Here is a 13,020-nt window from a genome sequence, read left to right as displayed (position 1 = left end):
TTCACTGCCATCTGGTTTCTTAGCAGAGAGAAATGGCAGGATTTATTCAAAAATAATAGCTTTTCATAACGCTAAAGGGTGTGCATAAGGATCTTTTTGCATTCAAAGAACAAAAGGATATGGAAGGGATATAAAACAGCTGTGCACATTGTCTTTAATCAGAGGAGCTTGATTTCAGATTTGGCATTATGATTTTTGGTGGTCCACATTCCTCTTTTAATAGGCCTGTCGAATAACAACAACAACTCTCAAATTTGGGTCAGTTTCATATAGGAAACCACATCAAAGCATCAAACAAATTATTGTTTCCTCACACATCAGTCGCCATGCTAATTTCGCAAAGAGGAAATTACTATTGGTTAATAGCAAGCACACGGCGTATTAATCTCAATGTCTCACCCATGGCTTGCATATTCATATAAATATAACATGACTTGTCACCACTCTTGAAATTTATTGGTTTTCCACCTTCGCAAATTAAGAGTTCCAATTTATGAATATTTTAGCACATGTGCACTCTGCGGGACATTTATCACCGGCGTCACTATTCTAAACAGAATAAATGAGCAGTCAAGCTGCCGCGCAGCCGGACGTTCCTGTGGACAGATTAATGAGAGAGCGGGAGCAATGGGGCAGCCGGGCAGGTTGGACCTCCCTCGGAGGGGAGGACGGAGGAGAAGAGATACAGGAAGCACGACTGAGATCCACGGCAGAGATTCTCAAGTAGAGAGCATGATCTTCCTGCTCACTAATTAAGGAGAACTAAAATGTTGCATGTAGAAGACCACCATGTCTGGCTAATTGGCCACAATTCCCGTGGACGCTATTGGAAGAGAATTGAACTGAGCTGGATGATTACATCACTGAATCAACAATGAACTGACTTTAACTGAAAAATTGACTGTTTGCTTTAGTCCTCTTTTTAGAGCTGCTTCACAGCAGAATTGAATTTCGTTTGCATTATTGACACACAATTTCCTGTACACTGTAAAGCTGCTTTGAGACAAGGTGTATTGTATAAAAAGCATTATAAAGGTGACTTGACTTGTCTAAATGCACCTCCCATTTCCAACCTTGATGATTTTTTTCTGATGCCATGTCAAAAGAATGATGTAATGTCATGAAACAATGAGATGTCAAAATATTGTCATAATTCCAAGAATGTTGCAAAAAATGTTGCAAAAAAATATATAAATGTAAAAATACTGTAATGCTGTAATGTACTGCAATGTGTGTGTGTGTGTGTGTGTGTGTATTGTTTTTTTCAAAGAATCTTTAACTATCCAAAAATGTATCCAAAAATATTTTAATGTAATTGTGTTGATGTCATACAATGTAGTAATGCCAAATTAATGTTGCCATGCCATAACAATGTAGAAGATAGATGTAAAATAACATTTTAATAACAAAATATTGAAACGGCAAAATAAGATCACAATCTCAAAAGAATTCTACAATGCCAAAAGAATGATATGATGTCAAAATACTGTCATGATACAAAAATGCCAAATTAATGTCACCATGCTGAATGTTGCAGTGTTAAAAGAAAGTTATAATTAAAAAAATAACTTTATATATCAAAAATGTTGTAATGTAATTTCAGAAGAATGTTGTAATGCCAAATTAATGTTGCCATGCCATAAGAATACTTTAACAAGTCAAAATAATATCACAATTACAAAAGAATACTGTAATGACAAAAAAATGTAACAACGCCAAATTAATGTTACCAAGTGAAGGAATGTTGGAATTCCAAAAGTATTTTCAAATATCAAAAAAGCTGTAATGCTAATGAATTTTCTTCATATTAGAAGAATGTATCAGTCAATATACTATCATAGTGCTATCATAGTGCAATACACAATCATGATGTACTATAAAAAATGAGGCCAAATTAATCATAATGTCAAAACAATCTGATATAAAAAAAAATACTGCCAAAAGAAAGCTGTAAAGGGATTTTATGACAAAATGTTGTAATTTCAAAAGAATCTCACAATCTAAAATAATGTTGGAATGCCAAAAGCATGTTGCAATAGTTAACTAATATTCCAAAAAGATATACTGCAACTTCAAAAGAATCTCGCAATGAGATAAACATAATGCAATGTCAAATGTGAGTCATAATTCTACAAATATGTTGTAATGGCAAAAATTGCGATAAGGTCAATAGTTGCAATGTCAAAAAAATGTTGTAAAAAAAAAAATTATGAACTTTGCCAATGCCGCAACATAAGGGAAATTTTGTAATGCCAAAAAAATGACAATGTCAAAAGAGGTGTCAGGTCATTATATCATGTTCTGCTTTGAGAAGAGGCATGATGGTATCCAAGCACCATCCAAAATGAGCTGCAGCCATGCAGAACGACGTTCCTAAAGTTTACTTTGCAAAACCCATCTGCTATGGGAGCCAGTAGCATCACTTGACAACAGCCTCTGTGGTGACTCAAAAATGCCTGCCTTATTTCACATACTCCCACCCAAAACACCTGGCACAGACAAGAGTGAGATCATTTAGATAAAAGCTGGCAGCGGATCTGTCTCCTGGACTCCTTCCATATCGCCGAGTCCCACCACATGCTTGGTGTCATCCTCAAGGTTCTGCCTGCCTAGGGGAGCAAGAGCCAAAGATAAGAGAAAGAGAAGCCCTCGCTGGTAGTAATTATTTCTGCAGCTTCCATTCTATTCCGCCCCGAAATGTATACCCTGGCGACTGCTCGCCGCTCACCTGGCTCTCTCCACCACATCAGAAGGAGGATGGAAGCTCGCCCTCCTCTGAGAGAACCGCAGAACTGCCCGGCTTTTCATAAACACTGGCAGCTGCTGCGGCAATTAGCCATGCGCTCTGTACTTTTACAACAATGCAATCCTCCCTGATCTCCACAATTAGCCTCTTAATTGGGTCTAAACAACCAAGGCGGAACAGATAAATAAAAAAGGTGAGGAGAGCGGAGGGGTTGGGCAGCTGAAGCTCGAGAAGCCAAATGCTCTCGCTCAGCGGCCTTTGGCATTTTGCCTTTTGTGGCGGAAAGGCGATGGAAAACACTGTGAAGGAAAAAAAGAAAAAAAACTTTGTGTGATGCCTCATATTCAGATTGAAAGTGACATATCTTTGCCCTTTACTTCCCTGTCTAACTATCCAGCTCTGTGAAATGCCAACATTTCGTGTGACAGGGGTGTTATGGTGACTTTTAAACACGCTGTTGAGCGCCTCATGACTTGAAGATGCTTTATATGACCCCAAAAGCACACAATATCCATGTCTATATATATATCTTCATATGGTGATCCCATTCTAATCTCTTAATTAATGATACTTGCATGTCCTTATAGAGTATTTACCTCATCATCCCTTAATTAACATTAATTTGATGTCTAGAGCCACACTACAACTGATGATTTTAATGGTTTTATATCGCTTTCTGTATGTATGAATACACACGGGTGAATCGTATCAAATCTGTCAAGAGCATATTCGGGATATATGATACCAATTTTAGAACCATTATATATATATATATATTTTTTTTTTTTGCTTTGTTACATTATTTTTTATAATGGTTTGCAGTAAAGTCTCATTCGTTAATGTTAATGCATGAGTTAGAATGAACTACCTATGAGAAATAGCATTTATTATCCTGAGTCTAAGTGCATGTGAACCAATATAGTTACAGTAATTAAGGTTCATTGTGAAACCTTACTGTTTAGAGTTGCCATTTTTTTATATTCAACCTAAGCACAATTTCCCCAGAAAGAAAGAAAGAAAGAGCCCATATGCATTACAGTGAAAATTTACTTTTTTGTGAGATTCACTGGTCATTTTTGGTTCTTATACAGTATATTGGGCCTACTGTATATGTCAGTGCTTCTCAAAGTCCGGACTCCGGTCCGCATCCGGACCCGGAGGGAATTCAATCCGGACCCGCTTATATTTCATATTTCAAGAACACTAATTATATTTCCTACTTTGATAAACGCACGTTAAACTTGTAAATCATTTGTTTATTTATTCTTATTTTTTTATGTCTTTTTGGAGAAGGTCCGAAATTGCAGGCGCGATATTGAAACTTTTCCTTCATGACGTTGTCATCATGACATCCAGTGAGCGTATGACGTTTGACATAATCGGGCGACATTTCACCGCTAATATTTTTATTTTTTTGTTTTGTTTTGCTATCACTTATATTATGGCAATTTGTCTTTTAGCAGTGCCCAGTGTATATATATATATACAATATCAAAACTGACCGCTACAAATAGATTTTCCAAAAGGCTTATACTTCGTTGAATAAACTGAGCACTGCGCGTTTCAAAAATAAAGTGCTGCGCGGGTGTTTTTATATGAATGTATCTTTTAAAAGAACCGTCCGTTTTCTTCAGAAAAGCTTTGATGTCAATTTTCATTTGGTCTTTCCTGTAATGGCTGATAAAGTAGCGCTTATTTGATTATAGTCGTTACCGGGGAAACAGCTATATATCACGCTCCAACAGCGCCTCCTGCTGGCAGAGAATCAACTTGCATTTGCTAGTCTGCGGGAAACACTGGTGTCTGTCAGCAAACAAAAACAAAAAAGCATGCTTCAGAACTGTTTTGAGAAGGTGCTTAAGTTTTGAGCCATGTATTATTACTATGAATTAGGCTACTACTACTACTCTTACTATCTTGTGCCCTGCAATAACCATTTACGCAAACTCTCTTTAGGAAAAAAAGAGAAAATCGGCCCAAAAAATCAGCATCATGTATCGGCCATAGGCTGCCCTGATTTCTAAATATCGGCATTGGCCAGAGAAAAAAACTTTATAGGTCGACTTCTACTGCTGACACTTAAATTAATTGTTTTGCCACTTTTGCACTTGTTATTAAAGTATTTTGAATGCAAAGGGAACCTTTTTTTTTTTTAAATTAGTGTTTATTTGTTATATGTTATGTATGTTTATTAAAAACACGTTTTGTAATAACCAATTGTTCCGGACCTTTGACACTGATGAAAATTCAGATTTGGACCTTTGAATGTAGACTTTGAGAACCCCTGGTATATGTGAATATGTGCAGTGACATACTGCCAAGTATGGTGACCCATACTCGGAATTCGTGCTCTGCATTTAACCCATCCATCGTGCACACATACAGCAGTGAACATACACCCGGAGCAGTGGGCAGCCATTTATGCTGCAGCGCCCGGGGAGCAGTTGGGGGTTCGGTGCCTTGCTCAAGGGCACCTCAGTCGTGGTATTGAGGGTGGAGAGAGCGCTGGACATGCATGGATATTAATACTGAATCAGTAGTGTTTCCTTTATATTATCACACATAGACAGGTTATAGGCATTCAATATCACTTAGATTCCAGAAGCAGAGATTAATACCGGGACATCCATGCTGTATAATCTGACAAATCATTTTGTTACAGTGCATTACCAACAGAGCAAGTGCAACAGCAGAACTTGCCCATGACACTCTACTACTACAAGTTCGCTTGCTTTCATAGAGGCCTTTTCTTGTCCATTTATTCCAGAGGAACATGTCTCAACTAAAGGTTTTTATTTTGACTAGTAGTTCCTCTCAGCAGGTAGAGTTTGAGGCGTGTGTGTGTCAGCTGTGAGTGCTGACAGCAGCGTCTGGCCCTCACACACACCGCTCCAGCAGGGGAGCCCGGCTGCAGCGTACAGCATTTCTATATCAGCAGCACACTCAGTATGCAGCCTCCACAACATCACACACACACAAACACACCACTTATAAAGAATACAGGCACCATCTAGTGTTTCGTTTGGCAAAGACTTATAAATGCAAAAGTACATATTTAAAATCCATGCACAATACAAACTTAAAAATGCCCTGCTGAGCACCTATAGTGCACTACTAAAGTTGATATTCACATTTTAGCATTATTAGTGGTGGGTCCAAGTTCGAGTCAAGTCTTACTCTTTAACCAATTCAGTCTGAGTAAGAGACATTTATTAATGTCTTTTTATCTTAATTTTATATTGTAGCTTATTATCTTTAATGTTGTATGGATTCATCTATGAACAGTTTCCAGTCCAAAATGTCTTTGTCAAGCCCAAGTACAAGTCCACCCTATTCTGAGTTCATAATCACAGTCCGAGTCCTGTGTCCAAGTACACAAACTTTTTCTTTTAAGTATTTTTATTTAAAAAAAAAAAAATAATAATAATAATAATGCATGGATAATAAAGCACTAAGTTGCCTTCTTCCTGTAAATCTTGAAATATTACTAAGTTTTTAAGCATAGTTTTGATCATGTTGATAATTTAGAGGACTTAAAAATTAGTGTAGCAAATATAATACTGTAAAAGCTTTATGATTTATTCTTAAACTTTATTCTTTACTTTTGTTGCTATCCCTATTATAGTAAAGAGCAGTTTCCCAACTTCAGACAGCAATACTTATTTAATATTTCATACACAAGCAGCACGACGTCCTTGACATTAATCCAACTTCTATAATAAATCGTTTCAGGTAGTGTGGTAACCAGTGAGAGTGCATTATGATAAATGCATGAGAACTGTAGCGTTTTTTGTTGCTGCTGTGGGATAAACAGCTGAACTGTGTCCAGCAGGCATTAGTAATGCTCTACTGAGGACAAGAAAATGGATGGAAATCAATGGGCAGAAGTCCAACAGAGATGTGTTTTCAAAAGTATGTTTCCACAATGAAATATCTGAGAACACTGAGGTTTTGTAATGCGATCAAACAGAAATATTTATTGACAGAACATGTTTAGCAAAATATGGGGAGAACAAATATGGTATTTTAATATGAGCCTAAGGAGAATGATACATCATGTTCAGAGACCCATAACAGATAGTTGGAGAAGATGAAACGCTGATTTCACTTTCTTAAGGCATGGCCACATCTCTTTTTGCACAGCAGAATTCCAGGAGTGAAATGCAGGCTTAATGATCCTTACTTTTTATTAATTTTTTTTAACTGCAAAAAATTTCTGTGACAGTGCAAGACTTCTGATTCTTTAGCTGCTACAGGTCAACAAACTAGATTAGAAGAAAAACAAAGTTCAGTATTTGCACTACAAACCAGTGAGTTAACAACAATACATTTAAACAAAAATATAATAACAAATGCCAGTTTGCATTATGAAGCTAAAATAATGATGCTAAAATAACTAGAACACGGGTTAAAAATGTCTGTGCCCACTTATGTTAAAGATAAGGTGATAGGAATCTGCACAACCAGGTATTTCATGTCAAGGAGCCCCATTCATAAAATGTGTAGAAACTGTCCTACATTTGATCTGGGATCATTTCTTTAAAGTGCATACATGTGATTCTGAGAAACAAACGTGCATGCCTCTCTTTTAGATGTGAAATCTATTAATCCCAAATGATCTTGAAATTGATATCAAGATCAAATTTGTGCATATGCATGTTTTATGAGGCCCCTGATGTAAAAGATGCATGAAAAAATGATTTGTCACAGAAGGTTATAGGGCCTTTTTTATAAAGCGTGCATTTGCACAGATTTGATCTTAAAGAGTGCGTATATGCTAAGATCCACCCTAATGTTCAGCTCAAGTTTCAAGTTTTTTGACCCTGTTGACCATTAGAAAGCTATACCAATGGCCAATTATTAAATTCTTTTAACTTAAACGTATAAATAAATATAATATTTTACATTCTAAAAGCATGGATAAACATGACAACTACTGTTTTTTTTTTTTTTATTATTAGTAGTAGTAGTCGTTGTAAATATTTAGTTAGGCATTTTACTTTCTGCAAATCAAAGCCCAAAGGAGTGTTGTAGGACAGAAGGAGGATTGTAAGGTAATCTTCACGTTTCAGTTACAGGATGGATTTTAATTGTATATTTATTGTATTATTTTAATGACTTGTCCCATGCACTTAAGGATTGTTGTAATATGTATTTAGCATTGAGCACCGCTCCAGTTTTCAGGTCAAACTGTTGTGGTTAAAAAGCTGGAATGAGAAGACAAAGTCTCACAAGATGCCAAGGACGACCTGATTGCAAAGACACTAACTGAGACATCCAACTGAGCTGGATGATGACATCACTGAATTCAATAATGAAATGCCTTTAACTGAAAATCTCTTTTTTAAACTTTTAATTTTACATTATTGACACACTATTTTCCTTTTTTGATATTGTGCAGTTGCTAGACACAATTTACATTGTTAAAAGCGCTAAATAAATAAAGGTGACTTGACTTGACTTACCTGAGTACCCAAACGTTTTCTGGATTTGAACCAAATATCGCAACTAGTTCAACCAAGTTATGAATACTGGAGCGGTATTGTTTATATTAGTTCAAATAAGTCATGACCGACAAGAGAATCATCGGTGTGCGCCATATATCAGATGCGAGAGAAAGTCGGAGCAGAACTTCCAAAGTTTCCCAGAACAAAATGAAAAAAAGAGATGAATAATCGGACTCAAACAGTCCCAGTCTCCGTCTTGTCACACTGCATACAACTGTCGCAAAGGTAATGCTTTTGTAAGACATAACAGAATGCGTGTCAATCGATCGCAAAGCAGATGGATGTTTCTTCTGTCGCGGTGTCATGGTAGTATACTGTACTTGTACTGAATGATTATCATATTCATGTATCATGTACCTCTCTAAGGTACTTCAAAGAATAGCATGGTTCTACATTGGAACATGTCCGAAGTACTTCTTAGTGTCGACGTGAAATGTTATTTACACCATACTAACCGTAGTGTTGTGATTATTATTTTAATTCTCAGATTTTGCAACCCCAAAACGCCGACCAAGGATCAGATTCAACAGTTGTTACAGCGAAGATTCGCCTAATGAGACTGAATCCCCACAAGACATCATCTGGGATACCGACTCACCATCTCAGAACATGAATGGCAAGTGTGATCAGAAAACTTCACTAGTCTGTATTTATATCCTCAGTTGTACAGATTAGGGTTCTTTTTCATTTCTTTCATGAATGCAAACCAAAAAACAAGATTGTTCATCGCTACTAATGAACGATAAGTTTCACGTTGCATAAAGCGTAAGCTGTGTTCTGAGCAGTAAAATTAATTCAAAAGTAAAAGTATGTTTTTTTTCTTAGTCTGACTTAAGACACATTCATCTCTGTATTTGTTGTATTCACATTTTCTTGTCCCACGTAAACTATATTATATTTATAATGCTTTAAACAGTTTGCAAACTGATTGCTGTATATTTTACAGAAAATACTGTTCACAGGACAAGGAGTTGGGAGAGTCATTGAAATATCAGAGATTGCCAATAGGATTGCACCAAAAGTAAGTATTTATCTAAGTCAAATATCTACAATATACGTAATGGAAATGATGGGTGTTATGGTAAATGTAATCGAACTCTCATACTGTGTTTCAGGTTAAGAAGGCTAATGAAGGGGACTCGGTGCTCCAGTGGATTGGAGATGGTGCCATACCCTGCACTCCAGAGATCAGACAGCCCAGAATCCAGAGGATCTCAGCACGATACATGTCCTATAGCCAATAACACCATGAATACTTTAAAAATGCTGCTAATAGTTTTTTAAAAATCAAAAGCATGCTCTTCTTGGAAGAGGTGTGCTCAAATCAGTGTACGAAAATATATTTTTGAATGAATAGATCCATGCAAGTGACATGTTTCTAACCAATTTGTTTTGGCATACACAGAGAAATCCCTGCCATATTTGTGATTTTCATATTTATGTTATGTCCCCATCTCATTCCATTAGGCAGGGCAATGTTGAGGACCTCATGAAACTTGCCAAGCAGTTTGACATCAATATGACTCGTCAGGACAAAGAGAAACAACAGGAGAGCACAGAAAGAAGAAATACATTTAATAATAAGCTACAACGTGATGGTAAAGCGAGAACGGAAAGATCAAAATCTGTCAAAGTCTCATCAGAACAACTGACCAGCTGCTCATCTCAAGCCCGCCAGGAAGAGGCGGAGCTTCAGGCGTTGTTTGACTGTCCCACTCAGCACGTAAGTGGGAGGCTGAGCCCACTGTCAGTAAACTGCACACCAGAAAGCAAAACCGAACCTATAGCACCAGCAGAACAAAAGTGAAGTTCTACAGCAATCAAGAGCGCTCCCGTAGATGCACCTAAAACCACAAAGGTGGACTTTGATGATGACTGGGAAAACGATGACCTTCTGAATGTCTCGTTTGTGTTGGAAATGACTTCACCTGTGGACCAAGTGAAGCAGCAAACACATTCATCCCAGAGTACAAGACCAGTTCAGCTTGATAGAATGACCAAAGATTGTGGAGTTTCAAGTCAGGCTTCTTCTGCTAAGGTTGATGGGGTTTCAGATGAGGACATGAAGTCTCTGTTTGATTCCGATGGTCTGTGGAATGACGAAGCAGACGATGGAGAAGTTATCGGCCAGTCAGGAAGAGCAAAGACGTAACGAGGAGTACAAAAAACTTGCACAGTACAAATCAAACTTGCACATTACTAAAGCACCTTCCGCTTCTGACACCATTTGTGCTCAGACCGTGGGCATCAGCAATAAGAGCCAACCACAAGAACCCACAAAGTCCATCCGCATCTTTGCCCGCTCAAATTCAGTACCGTGTAAAAATAGCAGTTCTGGACTTAAACAGGGCTACAGTGTGTTGCACGCAACTAAAAGTTCCAGCTCTGGATTGGGAAGCCATAGTGCACAGTATTATGGGCATGCACAAGGGAAAAGTGGCTTAGGACCCCGGCCTGGTTCTGTTAGAGCCACGGACACCTCACAGACTGTTAGGCCACACAGCGCAACAGTAGGAAATGCTTCTAACGCCTACCATTACACCTTCAAAAGACATCTGTCTGACTCCATGACGCTCACCAACAAAGGTAAGCTTTGTACGTTGTGGCACCTGCAGCACATTAGCTCTGAAATTGCATCATTGAATACCCCTATAGGAGATGACTGTAATAGGCAAGTATGCTTAACCTGTTAAAGGAATAGTTCACATATATAAATGAAAATTGTGTCATCATTTACTCACCCTCATGTTGTTCCAAACCCCTATGACTTTCTTTCCTCCGTGGAACACGAGGGAATGTTTTCAGGAATATTCACAATGCTCTTTTCAATTCAGTGGAAGCACACCAGCAGTCTCTCTCTCTCTCTTCTTTTTTCCAAAAAGACATAAAAAGCACCATAAATGACCATAACTTTCGTCCAGTAGACTCATGCACTATATTCCAAGTCTTTAGAAGTCATTTGTGCGATGAACAAACTCAAGCAGTGCTAATCTTGTCAAGAAAGTAATTGATGAAAATGTTAGTTTACAAAATTATTTTTTTATTTTTGTTAATGAGAACCAAGACAATTTTACATCATGATGACAACTGAAATGATTTTAATTAAAACTGGGGCCCTATTTTTATTCTTTTTCCAATTTTATTTTTTTTTTTCATAAAGTTTCCGTTTGAATGTTTCATTAAATTTAAATGATCAAAAAACATGTCTAATTAATTGAAAATGTGAAATAATTAAACATCAGTTTATTACATTTATAGGGCTCTATGGAATGATTTATTCTTCCAAAATTCAGTTTTTGTTTATTTATTTATTTCTGTTTTAATGGTTTAATTAAATTTAAATGATCAATGATTTTGATCAGTTAAATGTTTTGATCATAAAACTTTAACAAATTAATTTAAAATAATAGTAATAATGAACTTTTTCTCTTTTTTTCTTGTTTTTTTCAGTAATTTTTTCAATTTTGATTTTTTTTTTCTGGGTTTAATGTAAATTAAAATAAGACAGACTTAACATTTATCTTCATATTTGATCTTTTTGCACTTTAATATTAACAGACTGTAGCAGATTTCACAATTTGATTAGTTGTACTGCCCTACTTTTGATTTATTCACCCTAAATTTGCCTTCTTTTTTTTTTGCCTTTTTTCTTCTGCTTTTTTTTATAACCCTATAAAACATACTGTTTACAAAAATTACAAGGCAATTTTATGCCTTTATTGGATAAGACAGTATTGTATAGTACAGAGTAGAGTTGGGAATCAAACTCAGGTTGGTGCAGGCAATAGTGTTACTATTACTTGGCTACAATTATTACAATAGTGTACTCGTCATAACGTCATACGACTGCCAAATGTTCAGCTGCTGAGATTGAGAGGAAAAAACAGGAAGCGATTGCAAGGAGGAGATTACGGATGCAGGCTAGCCAAAAAAACGGAGCACCTACATAGATCACTACAGAGGAGCCTGTACTGTATTGAATGCCACAGATGTTTAGGGCTCTAAAGGACTAAATTATGCAATTATGACATTGGAACGATTGCAATGAGGGCTGAGAAACATATAGCTATATACTAATTAAGAGTTTAACACTAATTTGTCTCTTTGAAGGACATGTTACTTGAAGATTCTCATGCTTTTCTGAATAATGTTCTGCAGTGTTATATCTGTCTAACTGCCAAACTAAATGACTAGAGTTACAAAAAAAGCAATTTCTTGCACATTACGGTTCCGTTATTACAGCCCAGTATTGTCAGTAAAATTAATGGCAGCTGTCTGCAAACTTTTTTTTTTTCTTCAACATTTGATGAGGCGTTTCTCACGTGGCATCTGAATTGTTAAAAACGTAACAGACTTTGAATTATGTCTAACAAATGTGAGGTCACTTTCAGTTGGTCACATGATCAAGTCTAGTCTTCTGATTATAGTGTTTACCTGTTGAAAATGGGGAAAAAAGATACTTTAATTTTCGGAAAATCAAGCTAAAGATCCTGGAGATCATTGTTGTTGTTTTTTATTTGTTGTCTTTATGTTCCATTTTTCTGTTTAAAACAATTATCACAGTATTAAAAGAAGCAAACATAAAGAAACAAACGTGACATTGTATATCGTTGCTTTCAGAAATCTCTATTAAAACATTTTGACTGCAATCTCTGGGTCCCTGTCAGTGCCTAACAACGTAATGGCATAATTACATCCAGAAATAGCAGTTCAGATGTCTAAACCTCATTTATAACAAATTACCTTCTTAATGTGTAATACTCTTGA

At 36.6% G+C, this 13,020-nt stretch overlaps 1 pseudogene across 1 annotated transcript in view; it reads left to right on the top strand.

The window, feature by feature from the left end:
- Positions 1 to 12,203, top strand: part of LOC306882155 — a 37,752-nt pseudogene extending 25,549 nt beyond the window's left edge. The window contains exons 2-6 of the transcript in view: positions 9,216 to 9,274; positions 9,369 to 9,481; positions 9,721 to 10,003; positions 10,112 to 10,839; positions 12,076 to 12,203. The product of the transcript in view is annotated as an uncharacterized misc_RNA (transcript). The remainder of the gene's footprint in view (positions 1 to 9,215; positions 9,275 to 9,368; positions 9,482 to 9,720; positions 10,004 to 10,111; positions 10,840 to 12,075) is intronic.
- Positions 12,204 to 13,020: the final 817 nt, after the last annotated feature.

This window comes from Barbus barbus, assembly GCF_936440315.1.
Source record: "Barbus barbus genome assembly, chromosome: 16".
Classification (NCBI taxonomy): domain Eukaryota; kingdom Metazoa; phylum Chordata; class Actinopteri; order Cypriniformes; family Cyprinidae; genus Barbus; species Barbus barbus.
The sequence above is the reverse complement of the archived record's forward strand: the minus strand, read 5'-3'. Positions and strand labels throughout refer to the sequence as shown.